Source organism: Piliocolobus tephrosceles, chromosome 15 (assembly GCF_002776525.5).
Source record: "Piliocolobus tephrosceles isolate RC106 chromosome 15, ASM277652v3, whole genome shotgun sequence".
Taxonomy (NCBI): domain Eukaryota; kingdom Metazoa; phylum Chordata; class Mammalia; order Primates; family Cercopithecidae; genus Piliocolobus; species Piliocolobus tephrosceles.
Genome location: NC_045448.1, coordinates 27,033,781 through 27,055,087, shown reverse-complemented (window position 1 = coordinate 27,055,087; position 21,307 = coordinate 27,033,781). Strand labels below are relative to the sequence as shown.

Genomic DNA, 21,307 nt, shown 5'->3' with positions numbered 1-21,307 from the left:
ATTACAGGTGCCCACCACCATGCCCAGCTATGTTTTTTTGTATTTTTAGTAGAAACAGGGTTTCACTGTGTTGGCTAGGCTGGTCTTGAACTCCTGACCTCAGGCAATCCACCTGCCTCAGCCTCCCAAAGTGCTAGAATTATAAGCGTGAGCCACCACGCTCAGTGAAACTTTTCAAAACAGGCATAAATATTTTCTAGTGGATAATTTTAATGCTGAGAATTAATTCTCTTCCTCAGTCCCAACTCTACCTGTTTGAAGTCAGCATGTCTTTCATCTGTAAATATGAAAATAAACAGTAATAATTAAAGCTTTTTCATCCTCTTCAAGGCGGAAATTTTTTATTTTTTTATTCCCACATTACACTGATACAAAAGGAGGAAATTGTATTTACTTCTGAGGAAGAAATCATCTTTTCCAGAGCTAGAGAGACAGGCAGGAGCAGAATGGGAACTCGGCTTTTGATGGTCTTGATGTGCAGCCAAACCACTTCAAGTGATTCTATCTAACCTTAAGGGCAGCTTTACTTACTGCTGCCCTTACTGGGGTGCTCCCTCCTGGGTTCTTACCTCTCTAGATGGAAACTCTTTCACACAGTGGCTCTTCAGCTTCCCACTCTCCCTCCAACCAATACTCCACAAGTGCCACTTCCATCTTCCATAGCATCTCTCACAGCCCTATCACTCTCCATTCAAACAAGCATGCCCCATTACCTCTAATCCCCACACCACGTCTACTGCTGTGATTCATCCTTTGGATCTTCTCCAGTGGCCGGTGTCTCCACAGGCACTAGTGCTATGATTGATGGCTGCACGGAATGCCCTTACTGGCACAAACCAAAGGCCCATCCAGCTTAGTCTGCCTGAGAAGCACCAAAGGTGAGTGCTGTAGAAGACCCCGACCACCACGCCCTCACCTCAAAAACTTACAGGGAGAACCTCATCTTGCCTAGCTCACATTCATACCCCCATCTTCCTGTTGCTGCCGACGTAGCTTTTCATGTTTTCTGCCTGAGAGAACCTGTGCAGGTAATACATTCCATGGATACCACTTCTGTATAAAGAAGTGTTTCCTTTGATACTGCTTTTCTCAAGATTCAGGAAGTAGCATCTAATTTGAACATTCTGGGATGCAGTGAACGGACCCACCATTCCTACCCATACCATTTAGGTTTACAGACTATGGTAGGTTCTCAAAGATGTCCGTGTCCTAATCCCTGGAACGTATAAATATGTTATCTTAAATGGCAAAAGGGATTTTGCAGATGTGATTAAAGTTTTTGTGATGGGAAGATTATCCTGGATTATCTGAGCAGGCCCAATGTAATCACCAGAGTCCTTATAAGGGGAAGTAGAAGAGTCACTCAGAGAACAGTGATGATGGAAGCAGAGTGATGTGGTGCCAGGAGCCAGTGAATGTGGGCAGCCTCTAGAGGATGGAGGAGGCAAGAACATGAATTTTCTCCTGGAGGCTCCAGAAGAAACACAGCCTTGCCAACACCTTGATTTTGGCACACTAGATTAGTTTCCTGTGCCTACCGTGACAAATGACCACAAACTGGGTGGCTGAAAACAACAGAAGTTCATTCTCTCACTGATCTGGAGGCCAGAAGTTCAGCATCCCATTGTCAGTAGGGCTGCCCTCCCTCTGAAGGCTCTTGGGGGAATCTGCTCCCTGCCTCTCTTCTAGCTTCTGGTGGCTTTAGGCTGTGGCCACACCATTCCAATCTCTGCTTCTGTGGCCACACTGTCTCTTCTCTCTCAAAACCACTCTGTCCTCCTGCTTATAAAGATACATATGATTGCATTTAGGGCCAACCCAGATAATCCAGGATAAACCTCTCTTTCAAGATCCTTAACTTAATTAACACTTCTTGCCATATAAGGTAATACCTATTCTTTTGTCCTATAAGGGAATATTTACCAGTTCTGGGGGATTAGAACTTTCTTAGTAATTTGTTAGGCAGCAGTAAGAAACGAATACCTGGCTGATCAGGTCTCCTCTCACTGGGACTTCCTAGGCTGCTCTCTCATTCTCCAGGGGTTGCTCTGAGTTATGGTGCTTGCCCTGTGACCATGGCAGTATGGTACAGCGCTGGTCTGGGCCACACCTGAGCAAGTGGGGAGGGTCTCCAGGACCTGCTTCTGCCATATTATTGCTATAGGAATAGCCTCATCCACTCAGATCTAGGCTGCCAGAATGCTCTCTGGCTAAGTGTTTACACATGGAGAAATGAGATGTACAGAACAGAATTTGGAACGAGAATATTGTGAATGATCTCAGGAGCTGGGATGATGGCCCAGGTGGGATTCTGCCTGACTTGAGGAAAGGCCAACATCCTTCCCCAAAAGGGAAGAAGAGTTTCAACAGCACACGTCTTAACAATCTCTCTCAGGGCCGAAGCACCATCTGTCTAAATGGTACTAAGCAACTGATATTGAGGCTAAAGAAAAAGGAAGAATTCAGGACCTAGGCATGTCCCTTCTACTCCTTCTCAAATGCTGCAGTAAAGGCAGGCAGTTCAGCCAATGATCTTGGGCAATTAGACACCTGTGGGTAAGTCTAGCTAAGGCAGAGTTTCATTTTGATCTTAAACAAGTCATTGACCCTATGTTTCAGCTTCTCCACTGACACAGTGAAAGCATCTCCCGGGGTGAGTTCAAAACAGTTCCCTGACATGTCTTGGAAATAATGCTACTGGGGACAAAATCAAAACCAATGTTACCTGGGGCAATGGGAAGTGCCTTCTACATGTAATTTACACTGGAACTTGATATGACTACTGGAAAAACTATAAATGAATATGATTCTTAGTTAAAAGATATATGTGCAACTGGAAGAAAATGGAGTGATATGTTCACCACACTAAAAAGCAATGGTGGCAATGAGCTTTCTGTATGGATGGGCTTAGGGTTGGTAATCTGGTGGGAACAGGGAGCTAGAAGAAAGCCTTGAAGCTGCATATGCAGAAGAAGGACACATTTCTATTTGGAGCCTATGTTTCCTTGGGACAGCTTTCAGGAAGACGGCAGTGCTAAAGCTCACCCAAACCACCCCCTGGTGCCACTACTGTCTGAATGGTAGAATTAAAAGTAGTTCTAATTTTCTCACTTACTCTTTACTATCGTTTCCAATTTTCTATAAATGAAAAATAGTTAGATTCCATGTTTTTTAGAAATAAATATGTTAGTATGTGTGTAGAAAAAAGTTGGAATATTCAACAAAATAGTGGCAGTGATTCTCTTTGGGGGACAGAGTTATGGAGGACTTCTACTTTTTGCATTGTGCATTTCTGCAATGTTTTAATTCATAAATATTTAATTCTCAAAGCAATTTTGAATTATATTTGTCATCCAGCAAGAGGTTTTTGATTATGACTATACATTAAAGGCATTAAACACATAATACTCTTAGAAGTTTCTCTGAAAATAAAGGCAAGGTTGTAACGATTCTGAGAATAATATATAAATATATTTAAATTCATGGGAAAGTTAATGCATGGATACAAACATTATTAGGTGAGACAAGTGATGCAAAAATTCTCAAGTGTTCTTCAGAGGAATAGCTGCGGACATGGCAGTCATCTGAGGAAGTTCCTTTCAAACCTCAAATCCCCAACAAGGGGAAGGGACGGGGGTGAGGGGCAGCTGCTACCCAGGGACACCTGGAGTCAAAGGCTTCTCAGTTGTTTCTCTTTGCTTGCTTCCTGCCTTCAATGGGTATCTTGGAAAGCTTCTTAAGGAAGCTGACAGGCAGCCTCTCTGGAATTAGGAAAGGCTGTCAATTCCAGAAAACCAAGCTGAAAGGAATATATAAGATTTTTTAGGCCGGGGACGGTGGCTCAAGCCTGTAATCCCAGCACTTTGGGAGGCCGAGACGGGCAGATCACGAGGTCAGGAGATTGAGACCATCCTGGCTAACACGGTGAAACCCCGTCTCTACTAAAAAATACAAAAAAAAAAAACTAGCCAGGCGAGGTGGCGGGCGCCTGTAGTCCCAGCTACGCAGGAGGCTGAGGCAGGAGAATGGCGTAAACCCGGGAGGCGGAGCTTGCAGTGAGCTATCTGGCCACTGCACTCCAGAGTGAGACTCCGTCTCAAAAAAAAAAAAAAAAAAAAAAAGATCTTTTAGCTAACAGCTCTGGGAACTTTAAAACAACTGGTTATTTCCTAGTCCTTCCCAAAGAGGTCATCTGCTCTAAGTGGCAAGCAACATAATTTCCACAGAACAGCTAGATACTGGCAGAACCATCTGAGTTCAAATGATGAATTTTAAAGATAAAGGTACAAATGGGATCTTCTTAAGTACTCTTGACAGGGCCTGCATTATCACTGAGTTCCCAAAACCCTTCAAGAGAGCCTCAGAGGCATGAGTTCTCTTGTGTTATGACCTCCTAACACACCCTGGGACAGCCATGGGCCAGAGCAGTGCTTTGCTGGGTCCAGAAAAATCAAGCCTTCCAGGCCAGAAGAAGTTCGATCAGAGACTTGCATGTCTGAGAAGCTGCAGGGGAAACAGAGCAGTACTTGGGGAGAGTTGGTAGGCAGGGTTGGGGGTGCTGCCTGGAGAAAAGGAGTTCTGGAGCCTAAGTTTGGAACCCAGTGGGCTCCTGGGTCAGGATCTCGTCATCCACACCTAGGAGAGTGGGAAATGCACCCTTGGGAAAGGCTCCACTACACATTTGACTTTTTCTTTACTCAAGCACAGATTATGTGGTGGGTTCCGTCTCTGAATGTCCATCCCTGTCTCTGTCTTACTGGAAGCTTAATTCTGCCCAAGTGAGGCTTTATTGAATAGGATAGTGGTAGTGGTACTGGGATTTTCCTCTCATGTCTTTCCATTACCCTCTGACAGGAGCTGGTTTGGCCCTTCTTAGTTTTCAATGCTACTCCCAATCTTGACAGTCTTTGAGTTTTGACTTTGAGAAGTCAAAACATTGCTTTTCCTGGCACTCTTGTCCATTAGGGACAACTGTGGGGGCTTTTTCATTAGTTACTGCGGTCACTATCTACTCACTCCTAGGAACCATTTCATAGAATTAAGGACCGACAACAACAAATATGCCTTAGAAATCCATTCATTTAGCAATTATTTGTTGAGCCCTAGCTACTGCTAGGTCTTATATGGTCCCTGCCTCATGAAGCTAGTTACCCAGTGAAATGGATAAATAGTAGTAAAATAATCATTCTATCTAATTATAGGCCAAGGACTAATTATTCTCAGGTAGGCTTACTAGGGGAAAAGAGAAAGAACAGTGGCAGGAGGCTGTGTTTACAGAGAGTCCATTTAATTCCACAGGCAACACAATGCACTTTTGCTCCTACCCCACCTGGCTTGAGGCCTGTACTGCAAGCTGTTTGTTCCTTCCTGGTAGGGACTGGCAGAGAGCCATACTTCTGCTTAGGTCCTGGCTTTCACAAAATGTGACTACAAAGTGTCCAGGCATGGTAATGTCAGTGTAAGGCCCTGTAAAGAAAGCAGCCCTAGCTTTTCCATTTCCACAGGTTGACTGCTGCACCTGACTTTCCACATATTCCCACCTTGTTAAGTCCCCTGCTATCAGCCCCTGTGGCTGCTTTGCATGGTGAGCTGTGTAAATGGCTTCAGTTGTACAGCATGAGAGTAATGTGAATCCAGCAGGTAGCATAAAGGTCACAACCTGGGGTGTCAGACAGGGTCAGGGTCAAAGTAGATGATCTAGGAGGACATGAGAAAGAGAGGGGTCAGAGGAGAAAAGGACCTTAGGCCAAGTTTCATAATAGGCAAGAGAGAAATAGGGCTGTTACATACAGTTGTACAGTTTGTACACTGCACAAAGCACCTAGTAGAGGAGATGAGTGAGGGCTGGGACCCTCACAAAATGAGTAGAACCCAAGCTCCACTCACAAAACTGCATTTGTAGCAAGGGACTCTACCTGTCTGGAGGAAGAACCTTCACTCACAGAGGCCAGAGAGGCATGGCTCAGTAGGGATCTGCTCAGAGAGTTGGAAACCCCCAGACTCACGCAACAGCACATCTAAGAGATGACTGTAAAGCCTGGGAAGATGGCCCTCCTTGGATTTGGAACACTACTGGAGTGTAGGTGGAGGAGGGCTGCTGGCTGGGTGCCACACTGTTGTGACAAGCTGAGACCACAGGAGCCACTGGCTGACACATGGAGGCTCCTCAGAGGCCCAGCATCTTTTCAAGGTAGGCTCCATGATCCAGCTCCACCTTATTTCTCCTTCATCCATCTCAGCAATCCAGCCACACTTGGAAGGCACAGCTTGACTCCTGAGATTTTAAGGAGTCATATTCCTTTTAATATTCCTTCAAGAAATGTTATGCCCAGCACTTTGGGAGGCCGAGACAGGCGGATCACGAGGTCAGGAGATCGAGACCATCCTGGCTAACACGGTGAAACCCCGTTTCTACTAAAAAATACAAAAAACTAGCCGGGCGAGGTGGCGGGCGCCTGTAGTCCCAGCTACTCGGGAGGCTGAGGCAGGAGAATGGCATAAACCCGGGAGGCGGAGCTTGCAGTGAGCTGAGATCCGGCCACTGCACTCCAGCCTGGGTGACAGAGCGAGACTCCGTCTCAAAAAAAAAAAATAATAATAAAAAGAAATGTTAGTGGTTACACATGCCTGTGTTAGAAACGTAAACATTATACAAAGATGAACAAAAGTAAAATAAGCCTCTGCCAAATTTTACTATGAAGATCTTCCTCTGTAAGTAGTCTCCTTACTGCTCGTCCCTCATATTCTAAATCTGTTTTCTGTTCCCACTGGCCCCTGTAATTCCTCTGCCTCCTCATTCTAGCTGACAACCAGTGACTGTCTTCGACCTGTGGCCCTTCCTTTACCTCTGGCCTTAGGGCCAGCTACTTCACTGCATCTTAAGTTTTGCCTCCTCAGAAACCTTGCCCTGAACATGCCAAGTAACACCCAGTCCTGGTGCCTGCCCCCCATCACTGCTGCTTCTCTGGCCAGAGGACTTTAAAGACTCAGCCCATTATGAATTCATAGGTCCAATGCAGCATTCACAACAAGACCTTTATTCATCTCTCATATGCCCAGACTCATTTCTCACTGTGGGCAATTCAGACCTTCAAGAACTCAATTCCCCACCAACCCTCTCCCTCCCCCACCTCAGCAAGTGGCCTTGGCTCTATTTTACTAAAGAAAGAAAGGTCTTTTCTTAGGAGGAACCCTAGTAATCTATCCTGGACTTTACCCTAAAAGTCAGGGGTAGAAAGAGCCATGCCCTCTCCTCTTCAAAGTAACCTTTCCCTGGGATCCTAAAGATCATTCCTTTTTGCTTTATTTCTCTCTTGCCTGTGTACTATTTTCTTTGGATAACTCCTTTTCCCTTCTGCCATTAAACATGCTCAGACCTCCTTCTTATAAAAAATGATTCTTCATCAATACCAACATTTTACTCTAATTGAAAGTTGGTTAGATCACCAAGGAGAACACTGTATAAAAAGCTTATTTAAAAAAAATTGTAGCCTTTGCGCCTCTGTAATTCCACTTTATGGAATATGCCATGAAGAAATAATCCACAAAAGAAAAAAATGTCACTTGTGCAGTCATGTTCAAAACAGAGATATTTACACTTGCAAAATGTTGAAAATACTCCAATTGCCCAACAACAGATGAGGTTAAGCATACTGGTATCAATATGATGGGATACCACCAAAGGAATGAAATATTTGAAGTTACAAATATATGGATTATGTCAATATAGGGAAGTCTACAGATGAAGCACATTTTAATACACAAAATGTATTTTAAGAACCACATATTACAATTTTATATGTTTGCTGATAAAAAATAGAATTATTTTACAAAAATAAAAAATTTGATTCGATTGCTTCTTCTGGTTACTACTTTCCTCTCCCTCCCTGCTGCCATTCTCTGGTGACCAGCCATTGCTTCTATTTTTCTCTGTCAATTTTCCCCTTAAGCCACTCCCGTGTTTTACTGAACGGATACCCTAAGCAATCATCATGACTGCCTTCTAGTTAAATTCTTAAATCTAGTTAAATCAGCAGCACTGAAACTCTCTTCCAGACATTTTCTCTTCCCTTGCTGCTGAATCATCCTAATTTCTCGCTTTCTCATTCCTTTTTTCCTAACTATGGACAGTTCTCAAAGCTTATTACTTGGGGCTCTGGTCTTTGTACTCTGCATGCAAGACCTCTGGAGAGATTCCTTTGAGGGAAGCCAGCCCTCCTCTGAGCTGCTGACTCCCACTCTACAGCTCCATCCACAACCTGACCCTCGGCTTCTGGTTCTATGAGATCACTCCACTTGGATGTCCTGCAACCCACGGTCACATTGTTTCTAGCTCTCTGTGTCTAAAAAGCAACTCCTTTCCAAACTGTCTCTTCAAACTTCCTAATTTCTGGTTAATGTCACCAATATTCTCCAAACTCAAAACCAGCACACATCCTCAGTCTGGTAAGGCTGTCCTGCCTACAGGCCCCGCCACACTCCTTCCCATGGCCATTCCTTTGCTGATGCTGTACCTTGTCTCATGAAAAGCCCTCTCTGGTGTTCTGTCAACTCACAGCCTGCTCATCCTTGGGGCAAGGTCAGGTTCTGCTTCCTTTGTGAAGTCTTGTCTTTTTTTAATAGAGATTGACCCTTACTCTGCCACCCAGGCTGGCGTGCAATGGCATGATCATAGTTCACTGCAGCTTCAAACTCCTGGGCTCAAGCCATCCTCCTGCCTCAGCTTCCCTAGTAGCTGGAACTATAGGTATATGCCACCATGCCCAGCTAATTTAAAAACAATTTTTGTAGATGGGGTCTCGCTATGTTGCTCAGGCTGGTCTTGAACTCCTGGCCTCAAGTGATCCTCCCCCCTTGGCTTCCCAAAGTGTTGGTATGATAGGCGTGAGCCACTTCACCTAGACTGAAGTCTTTTCTGATTACTGCAGTTCACAGTGATTATTTTCCTCTCGCATCCTTTTGGAATTTAGACTCTGTAGTACCAGTGACACCCAATGCACTGTTCTGTTCATTTCTTCTGCCTCTCTTCCTCAGCTGTCCTCTGATGAGTCTCCACATCATCCTGCACACCCAGCTCCAGTGTGTCCTCATTTCTGAAGACTTTCTGGCTCTCACAGGCTCAGGGTGACTCTTCCTTCTGGCTTACCAAAGCACCCTTTCCCATAGCTGATAAGGTTCCATCCCCTCATGTTGCAGTGGAATATAATTTTGTGTCCAACTCTTTTGCCAGAATATCAGCTGAATTCCTTAAGGGCTGAGACTGTGTCTTATAGAATAAGGCACCAAAGATGTGTGTCTGACATGCAATATTGTCATATGAACTAATCATTCCATATATCCATCTTGTCTTCCACACAGATTACAGCCTCCTCATGGACAAGGGTTGAGTCTCATTTCTTTTATATCCTATAGTGACTAACAATACAAACAGAGAAAGGGCTTGATGAAGAATACGTGATGAGAGCATGCTTACATGTCTTGTGAAGATGATATGCAAATTTATATGAATAATCTGTAAACCTGGAAACTATACTTTTGGGGTAATAGAAGTCTTATCAAGTTGTCTCAAGACACTGTATCTTGCTATTTTGGGGCCAGCATAACACATCTCTGTACTTAGCAGTGATCCTGTCACTTAAGAATGTTAATAGGATGCTTAAACTGAGAGCCTTCAGCTATGAGCTCTACCCATCTAAAGTCAGAACAAGTCAAGGACCAAATCAGAGTCCCAGGTAAGTGTCAACAACCTTCAGGGAAGCGGGTGGGGGTGGAGGGTGGCTGGCTGCCAAGAGTCTGGTGCTGCCGAAAGGCCTGGCTACACAGCACGCATTATGCCGCTGGAGATAAGCCTGTGTGAAACACTCCTCACATGGGAAAGGTATCTAATTTCATCCAGTGGTCTAAGCAGGTCTTAGACCTGCTTAGTTCTAAGCAACACACACCTTAGACCCAACTATGATCTTGCTGACTCAGAAGCAGCTAAGATTTCATTTCTTACCAGTCAGAAAACACCATTTAAATTACAAGGTGACCAGGACCACAATGCCCTCAAGATAAGATGACTGTTTCTCCCACAATCACTCTCTCTGAGTGGTGGAGTTTCTCCAGCCAGCCATACCCAAAGACTTGCTCACTAATAATTCCAGGCAGCAGGGAAGGCCTCCACCCCATCTGGGACAAGTGTTTGGGTAGCCAGACCATTTGAAGGAAGAGGCAGATCCCGCTTAGCAAACATTTATCACAGCACAGGCCGAGCTATGTGACAGGCCATATGTTCTTCAACTTGAAGTCCTGGATCCTCAGAAGGAAGCCAGAAGTGCCCCTTTCTCAGTGCTCAGAGCTGGGCAGACTCCACCACCGGTAGAAGGCAGGTATCAGTCCACTGGGCTGGGCCATCTAGGCAATATACAGTGTGTGTGTTTGGATGGGAAAGATGAGGCCAGAGGACAGCTGCCCAGCCAGGCCCTCCCAACACAGTCAGCAGCTCCATGGACCTTGTGTGGCACAGAGGGAGTGGCCTAGCCCATGCCTATATAGGGCTTCTGGGTAGGCACCCAACCCTCTCCATCCCTGGAAGGAAAAGGGGCCTCTGAGCTCATGGCTGAACGGAAGGTGACAAAGGGCAAAGGGAGGAAGGCGACTGTCGCGGGCCTGGGCAGAGTCTTTTAAAACAGGCAATTCAGACAGGTACACACCCACACCAAAAATGAGCAAAAGCCCCAAAAAAGGTCCCTGGAACACTAGAGAACTGGGAATATAGAGAATCTGAAAAGACACCAGGAAAAAGAAGGCCACCCAAAACAGAGCCCCGTGCTATACAAGGTTCTGCTAAAACCTTCTGATAAATTTAAACAGTAAAAGTAAGAGGCAAAGAGGACTCTAAAGATTGCTCTACTACATGAAATCTAGAAGTCACTGGTTTTAAAATGTCATAATTAAGTTATAGTTGCTTAATGCAGAAAAGCTTAGAAAAAAACATCAACAAGCACTAAGGAAAGCCATTCATTTTTAATACCATTACTCAATCACTTATGACTTGGCATATGCTCTTCTAGTATCTTTTCATGTTTTTCTTTACAAATATGATCTTTTCCTTGACACACTATTTTTCATCCTACTGCTTTCATTGATATTAAAAGTTCTGGTATTAATATTCTTCTCCAAATGTTTTTAATGCCTGTGCAGTATTTTATCTGGGTGAGCCTGACCAATCCTCAGTTGCTGGCACTTTTGGTTGTTTTCAATGTTTGATATTACTAGTAATGTTGCATTAATAAATCTTTTACAAGTATTTCTGTACACGCCTCTGATTTTCTAAATATTGCTAGAATGGCACTTTCTGATCTAAGGATATACATCCTTTTAAGCCTTTTTATATATAGTCAAACTACAAGGCAGATTTGAAGCCATGCTTCTTGCTCAGTTATTTTAAACGTATCACACAAGTGCTATGTATCTCCTATATATAGGAAATAGTTTCAGGGAAAAAAATCATTTTGCATGGAGTTAAAGCATTTTAGATAGGACAAGTCCTTATTTACTTGAGGAAAATGAAGCGTCCAGAGCTTAAAACACTGATGTTATGCTAAAAAGTTGACTAACGTCTGGTCAGTTTAGCAAAGCTGGTAGGACATGATGCTAGTGAGTGCAAGATCTAGGCTTATGCTAGTATTGGCCAGTCAACTCTATGTACAAGAAAAACCATCCTTGGCCACAGCATGCTTCACCAAACTTGGCTAACTGTCACACAAAATTGTACTCTTGGCCAAAGGGAAGACTGGGTGATGAAATGTGAATTACTCAGCATAACCCATTCTAACTCCTGGGTAAGCAACCCAAAGCACATGTCCAAATGATAGGTGTGTCATCTTTCTATAATAAACATGACATCTGGCTAGAAAATACAGCTGGCCAACTTACGATAAAATTAAAAGCTCAACAATCCTTAAGGATTTTTATCATAGTTTACCAGTAATTCCTACCAGAAGCAGTTAAAAAATCATTATGTAAAAGATGTGCTGTACCAGCTAGGTCTGATCTAGAACTTAGCTACACAGTGTGCCAGCATTTCAGCTTGGGTCCCTTTAAACTTCAAGCTCTCTTGACATTAACTAAGAGGCAGGAATTTTTCATGAAGGTCGTATAGTCAGATGCCATTTTCATCAATAGTTGAAAATTAAATTAGCTTATTAGAATAATGATGATTATTTTAGCTGGTCAAGAGATGGAGGGGACTATTCTCAACACAGAAGTGAAAAGACTAGGAAGAGGTGATGAGGTAGGTGGTCAGTTAAGTACCCTGGGCTGACTGGGAAGCAGCCACTTTGGAGGGTCCTGACCTCACTAAAGAACTTGGTTTGGTGCAAACTGCCTGGGCCTGCTTGAAGCTGTCAAACCCTATTTGCCCCAGGCATGAAAGGCTCCAAGAAAAGGCAGCTGCTTCTTTTGAATCAAAATGTATTTACTGAACAACAATCACTACCCATTCTATTTGGTCTTCATTAAATGACTAAATCATACATGCTTCTTATAACAAGTCAAATACAAAAACATATAAAGTAAAAGTTCCCTTTTGAGTCTCCTTTTCCCTTCCCCACACCCCACCTCCCAGAGGTAAACATTATTGCGTTTCTCTTTTCAATCTTTAGATGTCTATACGTGGGTATTTCCTTCCCTACTGAAATTTATCTAGGAATTTAAATTCACTTTTGCTCTCTCACCTGAACAGCTTGCCCTGGTTCTTTAATTATTCAGTAGTCTCTGCCTTGAGCCAGTTTGTAATTCTTTCCATCCAAAATGACCTCCCTTTACCTTAGTCACTGGTGAGGTTTCCCTCCTAAGATGAATAGTTCCTTTCCCTTGCCCTCTGGATCTCACAGAAGCTGATTTTAGCAAAGTCACCAATGAAATCTATGCCTCTACCAGTTGAAGTCAATAAAGACCACATGTGTGTCCCTCACAAGCAAGAGCTCAGCAGCTTTTCTATTTCAAACAAAGACCACTGCAGACTGGCCTCTCCACTGGAGGATTAGCCACCCTCACCACACACCCAAGCACACCACATCTGTGCCTCCTAAAGTCAAATGCTCCTGTCCTGCCAGTCTTTCAGGTTGGCTGAATACATGGAGCAAAGATATGTTTCATATACTCCTGTTTTGGCAGTTGAAATAATAATGCAAGTGCCGGCTCTTTCCGGGACAAACCTTCTCTCTGTTCCTGACAAATACCAAGAGGGCTGCTGAGAGACGGGGGCTACGAAACTGAGGGTCCAAGATGGACCTAAATCACCATACAATTTTGAAACCATTATTTGCTATTTTATGCTTTAGTCAATATAAAATAATCACTGCTATTTCTTAAGAAGCAAGCACTCTACATACTCTCTTTCATTTAATCTTCACAATAACCCTCTAAAACAGATGGTTATTATTCCAGGGTTATAAATGAGGAAACTGGCATTCAGAGGTAACATAGCTCACCAAGGCCATACAGCCAGGAGGTGGCTGGATGGGGATCTGAACTCAAGTCTGCCTGCTTCCAGAGGCCAGGCTGCCTCAGTGCTTCCCAAGGAGAGGGTTTAGAAGCCCTTATGGCTCCCAGAAACTCCAAAAGGTTCCATTCTGAGAGCTGGAAGATAACCCCGCAGCTGCCCAGTGTGCACGCTCCTCCTCTCAGCCCAGTCTGCCTCTCCACCTTGCTTTCTGGAATGCAACAGTCTCACAGATAAGAAGTAGAAAAGACTTCAAATACCCAACTTCACATTTGCTTTTCTGTTAGTCTATGCAAATTAAAAAAAAGAAGACCTTCCTGAAGTTAGAATGTTTGATAAAAAAAAAATTATTTTTAAGGTGACAAAAATAAATATTTAGTAGACAGTTTGACCCAAAATTTTGCCTGGCTGTGCAACATCTCAGATGACAAAACAAGCCCTTGTCTACAGGGCTAATTACAGACTACTAACTTATTTTTATTGAAACCCTTTGGAACATTATGAGGGATGAGGCAATGTGGTGTTGAAGAATAACTCTAGTCTGGAAATCTGGAGATCTAATCCTGACTCAGCCACTAATAACCATCAACATTCATCTGCCTAGTGTACACAGTTTACAAAGTGTTTTTACATATGTTCTACATGGGTTGGGTGACCTCAGGCAAGTCATTTAACTCTCGGTGTCTCGTGTCAACTTTAGAAATGAGGGTATTAAACTATACCATCTAGGGTCACCTCCAGTGCTAACATCCTAAGGGAGGGAGACATGTGCCTTGGGACCTTACAAATGTATCTGTAAGCAAATTAGGGTAGATGCATTCTGTTTTTTAAAAAAACAACTATATTTTCTGTTCGGCTTCTGACAAATGTTACTCGGCTAAAATCAGGTATAGCTCATAAGATGTTTGCTGCCAGATAGTTGGCTCAGTTTCTGGAAAGTACTACATTAAGACCTTGGGTTGCATTCCCATGTGGGAACTTTTCTCCGTTCAATAGCCTCCTACCATGCCTGATTCCAGCCAGTCATCTTACAAATACAATCCCACAATGTGTGCTTGCATGGAGGAAGGACTGGAAGAAACTCATCTTTACAATGTATGCACTCTCAGGACAGTAGGTTGGAAATGGCATCATCACACAGGAATATTATCAATAGCATTCTTTCTCAGTTCCAAGATTCACAAATCCCTTCCTCAAGTCTTGCCACTTCCCAAGGGTTTTAGTGTTTCTAAATTGAGGATGCACCTTGGAATCAACATATATATCTTGATCTGGTAGCAATAGATTATTTTACCTAAAAGCTATTGGTAAATTGCTGGTGTGTCTTAGAATCAAGAATACAGTCCTACAAAACCTTAACATCCATTACATAGATTTAGGTCTAACTTGGTTCAAATCATGTCCCTCTCCTTGATCTTAACAATTACATTCAGCAACAGCTGGATAGGCAATGTATAAGACAAGTATTAGTCCTGTTTCCTCACAGTAGCAGTTTAAAAGGCATTCCATCATTATCTCATAAAACACTGGTATGGATTTCAAAGGCAAATTAATCCATATAAAAACCACTCTGATCCTCTGAAAATGTACTATCCCATAGCAAACTGGAAAGGAACATTTTACTTACACCTTCCTGATCTATCTAGCCTTGACACATTTTCTTCCTCCTTAATTCACAACCCTCCACCCCAGTAATATCGCTGATTCCCAAAATACACTCAGCTCAGGAGGAGCAGCTCTCCAGCACAGCTGTCTGCTCCTGCCCTGCTCGGGTATTTTGGTGAGCTATGTGACACAGGACCACACAGAAGGAATGCCACTCTCAGGCCCCACGGTTCCCATTGCACCACAGGCAGGTGCATCCCACCAAACCCCAGTCTGGCATTCGAAACAGAAGAAACTGCCCTGCTGGATGGGGGCTATAGTTTTCCTGAACTTCATCTCTATGTTTAAAACTAGGGCGACAGCCGTCTTGGCTACTGTAAACTAATCTGATGGGCATGGGGGCAGGGAGTGGCTCTGAGGAGGCTGCCAATAGACCATGATTGAGCAAAGGAAAGGATTGAAATAGTTATTTCTGTTTGCAACCCCAGAAACTCCAAATGAGTGGCTCCTTCACCATGATTTTTAGAAATGGACCATGAGTTCCTTTTACCATCTGGAGTAAAAATCCCAAAGCCTCTTGTGCAGTAGATCTGGCTTATATTTACACGTGTTTTTCTCAAAGCATACTGAAATTTGGAAGCCAAATAAAAAAGAAGTTGACAATGAGGTACACACATAGTAGTTAGGGGCCCTCAAGTTGAGACATGTTTATTAAGAGTTTCTGGCTCTGGGCACTAACTGTGACTTCAGCTCAGTTCTCCTGGAAAAAGAAAACTGTTTGGGATCCTCCTCTATTCCAAGAACAGGGACTGCAAGATGGGCAGGTGGAGGGGTAGCAAATATAACCCAGGGAATTGTCCAGATATGCTAGAACCCCTATCTGGTGACAGCCCCCACAGAGACACACAGCTGGAGGAGGCACAGTGTACAGGCCTCACACCTACACTATAGAGAAGCTTCGATTTTTCTCCTTCCTCTCAACTCTGCACTTGTTATGTTAAAACTATCACTACTATCCAATTAGTTAATTTACAGGAATCCAAGATCAAGTCCTGTCACAGCTCCTTCATATATACACAGTAAGCACTTCCTATGGATGATATCAGGCCTGTTTCCAAACCTCACATTATACCAGGGTTGTAGTGCGATTTAAAAAAAAAAAAAATGCATTTTAAAGAGTACCGCAAGATGCTTATTCACAACAACACACCGGAAGCGCAGGAACTTGGAGCTCCCAAACGCAACCTTTTCCCCCTTCCCTCCACTACTTCTACTCCCCGCTCCACACCACCGGCCGGGCAGTAGCTCAGCCCACTAGAAGGCCACCAGGCACTAGCCGCGTTCATTAAACGCTAGATGATCACGATGGAGCTGAACCCTTCCCAGCCAGATCTATTCGGAAAGCCCTGCAATCTCTGAGCAGCCCGTGAGAACCCTCCAGACCTGCTTCCCCAAACCAGCCACGCAGGAGCGTGTGGGGAAGAAACCCGAGGCCCCCAGGCTGGGCCCGGCGCGATGTTCCCCCTCCCCCAAGTCTCCCCTCGCTCTCCTGTCACTCTTTTTCTGGCACATCACTGGGGAGAACCAGAGAGGCCGGGAGATGTCAGGCCTAGGAGTAGTGAGGAGGAGGGAGAAGGGACAAGGGAGGACGGAAGGTAGTTTGGGGGAAATATCAGTCCAGGGCAGAGGTGCGGTGGCCACGTCTAGTGGGGAAGGACCTCCAAGGTGGATCTGGAGAGACTGAGGGAAGGGGAGGGGAGGGAAGGGGAGGGGGAGTGGCTGGGGAGGCCGGGCCGCCGAGGCCGGAGGGAACCTGGCGACAGGGATGGAGGGGGTTGACCCGCGCGGGGAAGGCGCGGTCGGGGTGCTGGGGTACGGGTGGGGAGGCGGGGGCGGGGGGAGCCCGGTTCCCCTCCCCCAGCCCGGGCCCGGGCCTCCCGCTGACTCAGCCCCACGGCGTCCGTCGCCTCTGCCCGGACTCACAGTGCGCGAGGTGGCTCCGGCGGAGGCGGCGGGGGAGGGGACAGGTGGTGGGGGCGCTGCGGCAGAGGCTGCGGTCCCGGCCGGCGGCTCCGGGGCGAAGGGTCCTCGCTGAGGCCGCCGCGGTCTCCGGCTTCAACGCACAGAGACTGCGGGGGACGAGGGCACTGCGCAGGCGCGATGCGGCCGCCGCTGTCAGTCCGAGCGGGGCGGGGCCAGGGCACCCGCCGTCTCCAAGGCAACTGAGCGGCGGGAGGAGGACAGCCCCTACCGCCACCTTGCCTTAGCGACTGCGGCGGGAGGCGAGGGGCGACGGGAACAGGCCCACTGCGTTGCCGTAGCAACGAGGAGACGAAACCGCCTCAGACGTGTGCGGCGGTACCGAGGGAACGAGCCTACTTCGTCACCATAGCAACTGGGAACAGCCCCTTCCTTTTTCCTTGGCAACAGGGTAACAATCCCTCAGCCCTGTCTCATCACGGGAGGAACAACCGTGTACACCTGATTCCAGTAGCTGGATGACGGATTTTCATCTTTTATGGCTACGGAAAAGGAAAAAGAGACGTTTTCCTCTCTTTCAGCGACATGGAAGAGCTAAGGCTGGATTTTATCTCCTCTCTTGGTGTGCGGGTTCCAATCACAGTCTTTTTCTCGAATCCCCAAATTCAATTTTTTTTCTTTTTCTTTGGGACGGAGCTTCACTCTTGTCGCCCAGGCTGGAGTGCAATGGCGCGATCTTGACTCGCTGCAACCTCTGCCTCCTGGGTTCAAGCAATTCTCCTGCCTTAGTCTCCCGAGTAGCTGGGATTACAGGCGTGCACCACCACACCAGCCTATTTTTTTTTTTTTTTTTATTAGTAGTAGAGACGGGGTTTCACCATGTCGGCCAGGCTGGTCTCGAACTTCAGACCTCAGGTGATCCACCTGCCTTGGCCTCCCAAAATGGTGGGATTACAGGCGTGAAACACCGCGCCCAGCCCAATTATTTTTTTACCTGTTTTAAATATCCCCTTTCATCTCCTACCAGAGAGTGTACACCTTTACCCTTAAATCGAGCTAACGAAATCGTCTATCCACAGATCACTTGAGTTTTTGTCAGCCTTATTGTTTCTCTCCCATTGCAAGGATAAAAACCTCTTATTTCTTCATCTTGCTCACTATCTGGTTTGCAGTCTACTTCCTCATAACTAGCTCCCTCTGACATGTCCATTCGTGTTCCCAAATTCCCTCCTCCAAGTGTGCTGTTATGGATCTCCTCCGTTCTTCTGGATCCCGCCGTTTCTCTCCACGCTTGCTGTCCTTGTCCTGCACTGCTCTGCCCAGGGGTCCAGTATGTTCTTTTCCCCTGTGACTTCAGCATCTTGGTTCTCTTTGTGCTAATGTCTTCTGGCTCTTCCTCCCTCAGCCCTGACTCCCGTGGATGCCTTGAGGTCACCTTTGTACCCACCCTGTACATTCCTCCTTTCTTACACACACCTTACACTAGTCATTTGTTTACGTGTCTGTGTCTCCAATCAGACTATGTGACCCTGGTGGGCAGGAATTCTGTCTTTTTCATCAGCTCCCTCAGCATCCACCACAGCATGTGACACATAGTAGATTCTGAGAAATGTTTATGTAATTGAATCAAATGAAGACAAATATTTTCCTTCTTCTTTTCTCTGGCCTGACTGCCTCAGAGTCTCAATCCCCGTTTTTCTAATACCTTTACACATAGTTTGTCTTTTAGTACTATGCTACTATTAAAAGTCTCTCATCTCCTTAGCTTTCCATCCTGTTAATTGAGACTCTGGCATTGTCTAGTTCCTGAATCCTTGCCTCTAGCACTTCTCTCTTCTACACTATCCCAAATGTTTCTACTAAGGTAAATTTCCTCACTGGGTACCAACCCCGTGACTCCCGTACTCTCCATAATCAGCGTAAGCTCTTCACACCTAACCGTCCTGATCACCCCCTAACCAACTCAAATCAAGCCCTCTTGGTGAACGTACTGGATTCTGCTGGGCTTGTTGACATGCCAGAGATGCTGCATTCTCTTCAAACAACTCAAAAGGAAGAACTCACAACCTAGTATTATCTTCCAAGTCTCCCTGTCTAGCTCCCACAAATTCCACCGCAGGACTATTGGTGCCAAAGCACCCCAACTTAGCCCATTTTCTTGGGGAAAAAAGAAGGAAGAAAGTTACAAATAGAGTAAGAAAAGAGAGGGGACACAGCACATAGTCTCTTCTTCCACCTAAAGTAATTCTCAAAAAGGAGAGAGCTCTCTGTAGACAATAATTCCCCAAACAAATCAAAGGGTTAGGAGAGTAAAAACCCAGGCTACACTTTTTTCTAGCCAGAGAGTTGGACAACTGAAGCTGTTTCTAACCGCATCTGCAGGGTATCTGGGTGTCACCAAGGCAACAGGGAAATCGCATGCTCAGTTTATCTTGCTTTCCCATTCTGAAGTTGCAGCTCAGCTTCATTGTTACGGTGTAGACTTGGGTGGAAGACTGCCTTGAGTAATCCTGAGAAAAGGCTATGATCCTTGTAACCCCACCCCTTTGTCACACACAAGGTAGAGGCCCATTCTACAAAGAGTTCCTTTATACCCTTCACCCAGATTCTCTACATATTAACATTTTACCATGTGTCATTAACTATTGCTACAAAATGAATCACTCCAATTCAGTAGTTTAAAGCAACAACCATTTCGTTCTCTCTGTTTCTGTGGGATGGGAATTCAGGAAGCCCATGCATGGTTGGATGGTTCTAGCTCAAGGTGTGAGTCAGATGGTGGCTGAAACTTTTTTTTTTTTTTTTTTTTTTTGAGACGGAGTCTCGCTCTGTCGCCCAGGCTGGAGTGCAGTGGCCGGATCTCGGCTCACTGCAAGCCCCGCCTCCCGGGCTCATGCCATTCTCCCGCCTCAGCCTCCCGAGTAGCTGGGACTACAGGCGCCCGCCACCTCGCCCAGCTAGTTTTTGTATTTTTTAATAGAGACGGGGTTTCACTGTGTTAGCCAGGATGGTCTCGATCTCCTGACCTCATGATCCACCCATCTCAGCCTCCCAAAGTGCTGGGATTACAGGCTTGAGCCACCGTGCCCGGCCGGTGGCTGAAACTTAAACAGCAGGGTGCTGACTGGATGACTCTTTATGTTGTCTTAGTGCTTATCAATCATTTATGTAATTTCTTTGCAAAAATGTCTTGTCAAGTCCTTTGTCCATTTTTGAATCGGACAGTTTGTTTTCTGTTGTTGAGTTTTAGGATTTCTCTATATATTTTGGATATAAATCCATTATCAGATAATATGTGATTTGCAAATTATTATTATTATTATTATTATTATTATTATTATTATTATTATTTTGGGCCGGAGTCTTGCTCTGTTGCCCAGGCTGGAGTGCAGTGGCATGATCTCAGCTCACTGCAACATCCACCTCCCAGGTTCAAGCGATTCTCATGCCTCAGCCTCCTGAGTAGCTGGAACTACAGGCATGCACCACCATGCCTGGTTAATTTTTATATTTTTAGGAGAGACAGGATTTCGCCATGTTGGCCAGGCTGGTCTCAAACTCCTGACTTCAGGTGATCCACCTGCCTCAGCCTCCCAAAGTGCTGGGATTAATGGCTTGAGCCACCACGCCCAGCCCTGGGACAGTTTTCTAATACTATTAATTCCACTTCTTTAGCTTGCTTGTTTGTTTAAGACAGGGTCTTGCTCTGTTGCCCAAGCTGGAGTACAGTGGCATGATCACGGCTCACTTACAGCCTCGACATCCTGGGCTCAAAGAATCCTCCCACCTCAGCTTCCCAAGTAGCTGGGACCACAGGGGTGTGCCACCACACCTGGCTAATTTTCTTTTAAATTCTTTTTTTATTTTGTAGAGACCAGGTCTTGCTATGCTGCCCAGCCTGGTCTCAAACTCCTGGGCTCAAGCAATCCTCCAGCCTTGGCCTCCCAAAGTGTTGGGATTACAGGTGTAAGCCCAGTGCCTGACCCTAATTCCACTTGTTGTTGTTGTTGTTGTTGTCTTTGAGACAGGGTCTTGCTCTGTCACCCAGGCTGGAGTGCAGTGGTGTGATCACAGCTCACTGTAGCCTAGACTTCCTGACCTCCAGTGATCCTCCCACCTTAGCCTCCTACATAGCTGGGACCACAGGCATGTGGCACATGCCAGCTAATTTTTGTGTTTTTAGTAGAGACAGGGTTTCACCATGTTTCCCAGCTGGTCTAGAACTCCCAAGCT

General features: G+C 45.4%; 1 protein-coding gene across 2 annotated transcripts in view; it reads right to left on the bottom strand.

The window, feature by feature from the left end:
• MAPRE3 (microtubule associated protein RP/EB family member 3) overlaps positions 1 to 17,362 on the bottom strand; it is a 57,531-nt gene extending 40,169 nt beyond the window's left edge. For both annotated transcript variants that reach the window (XM_023230032.2, XM_023230033.1), the window contains exon 1: positions 17,078 to 17,362. The gene's annotated coding sequence lies outside the window, so the exon portion shown is untranslated. The remainder of the gene's footprint in view (positions 1 to 17,077) is intronic.
• Between the last annotated feature and the right edge of the window lie 3,945 nt (positions 17,363 to 21,307).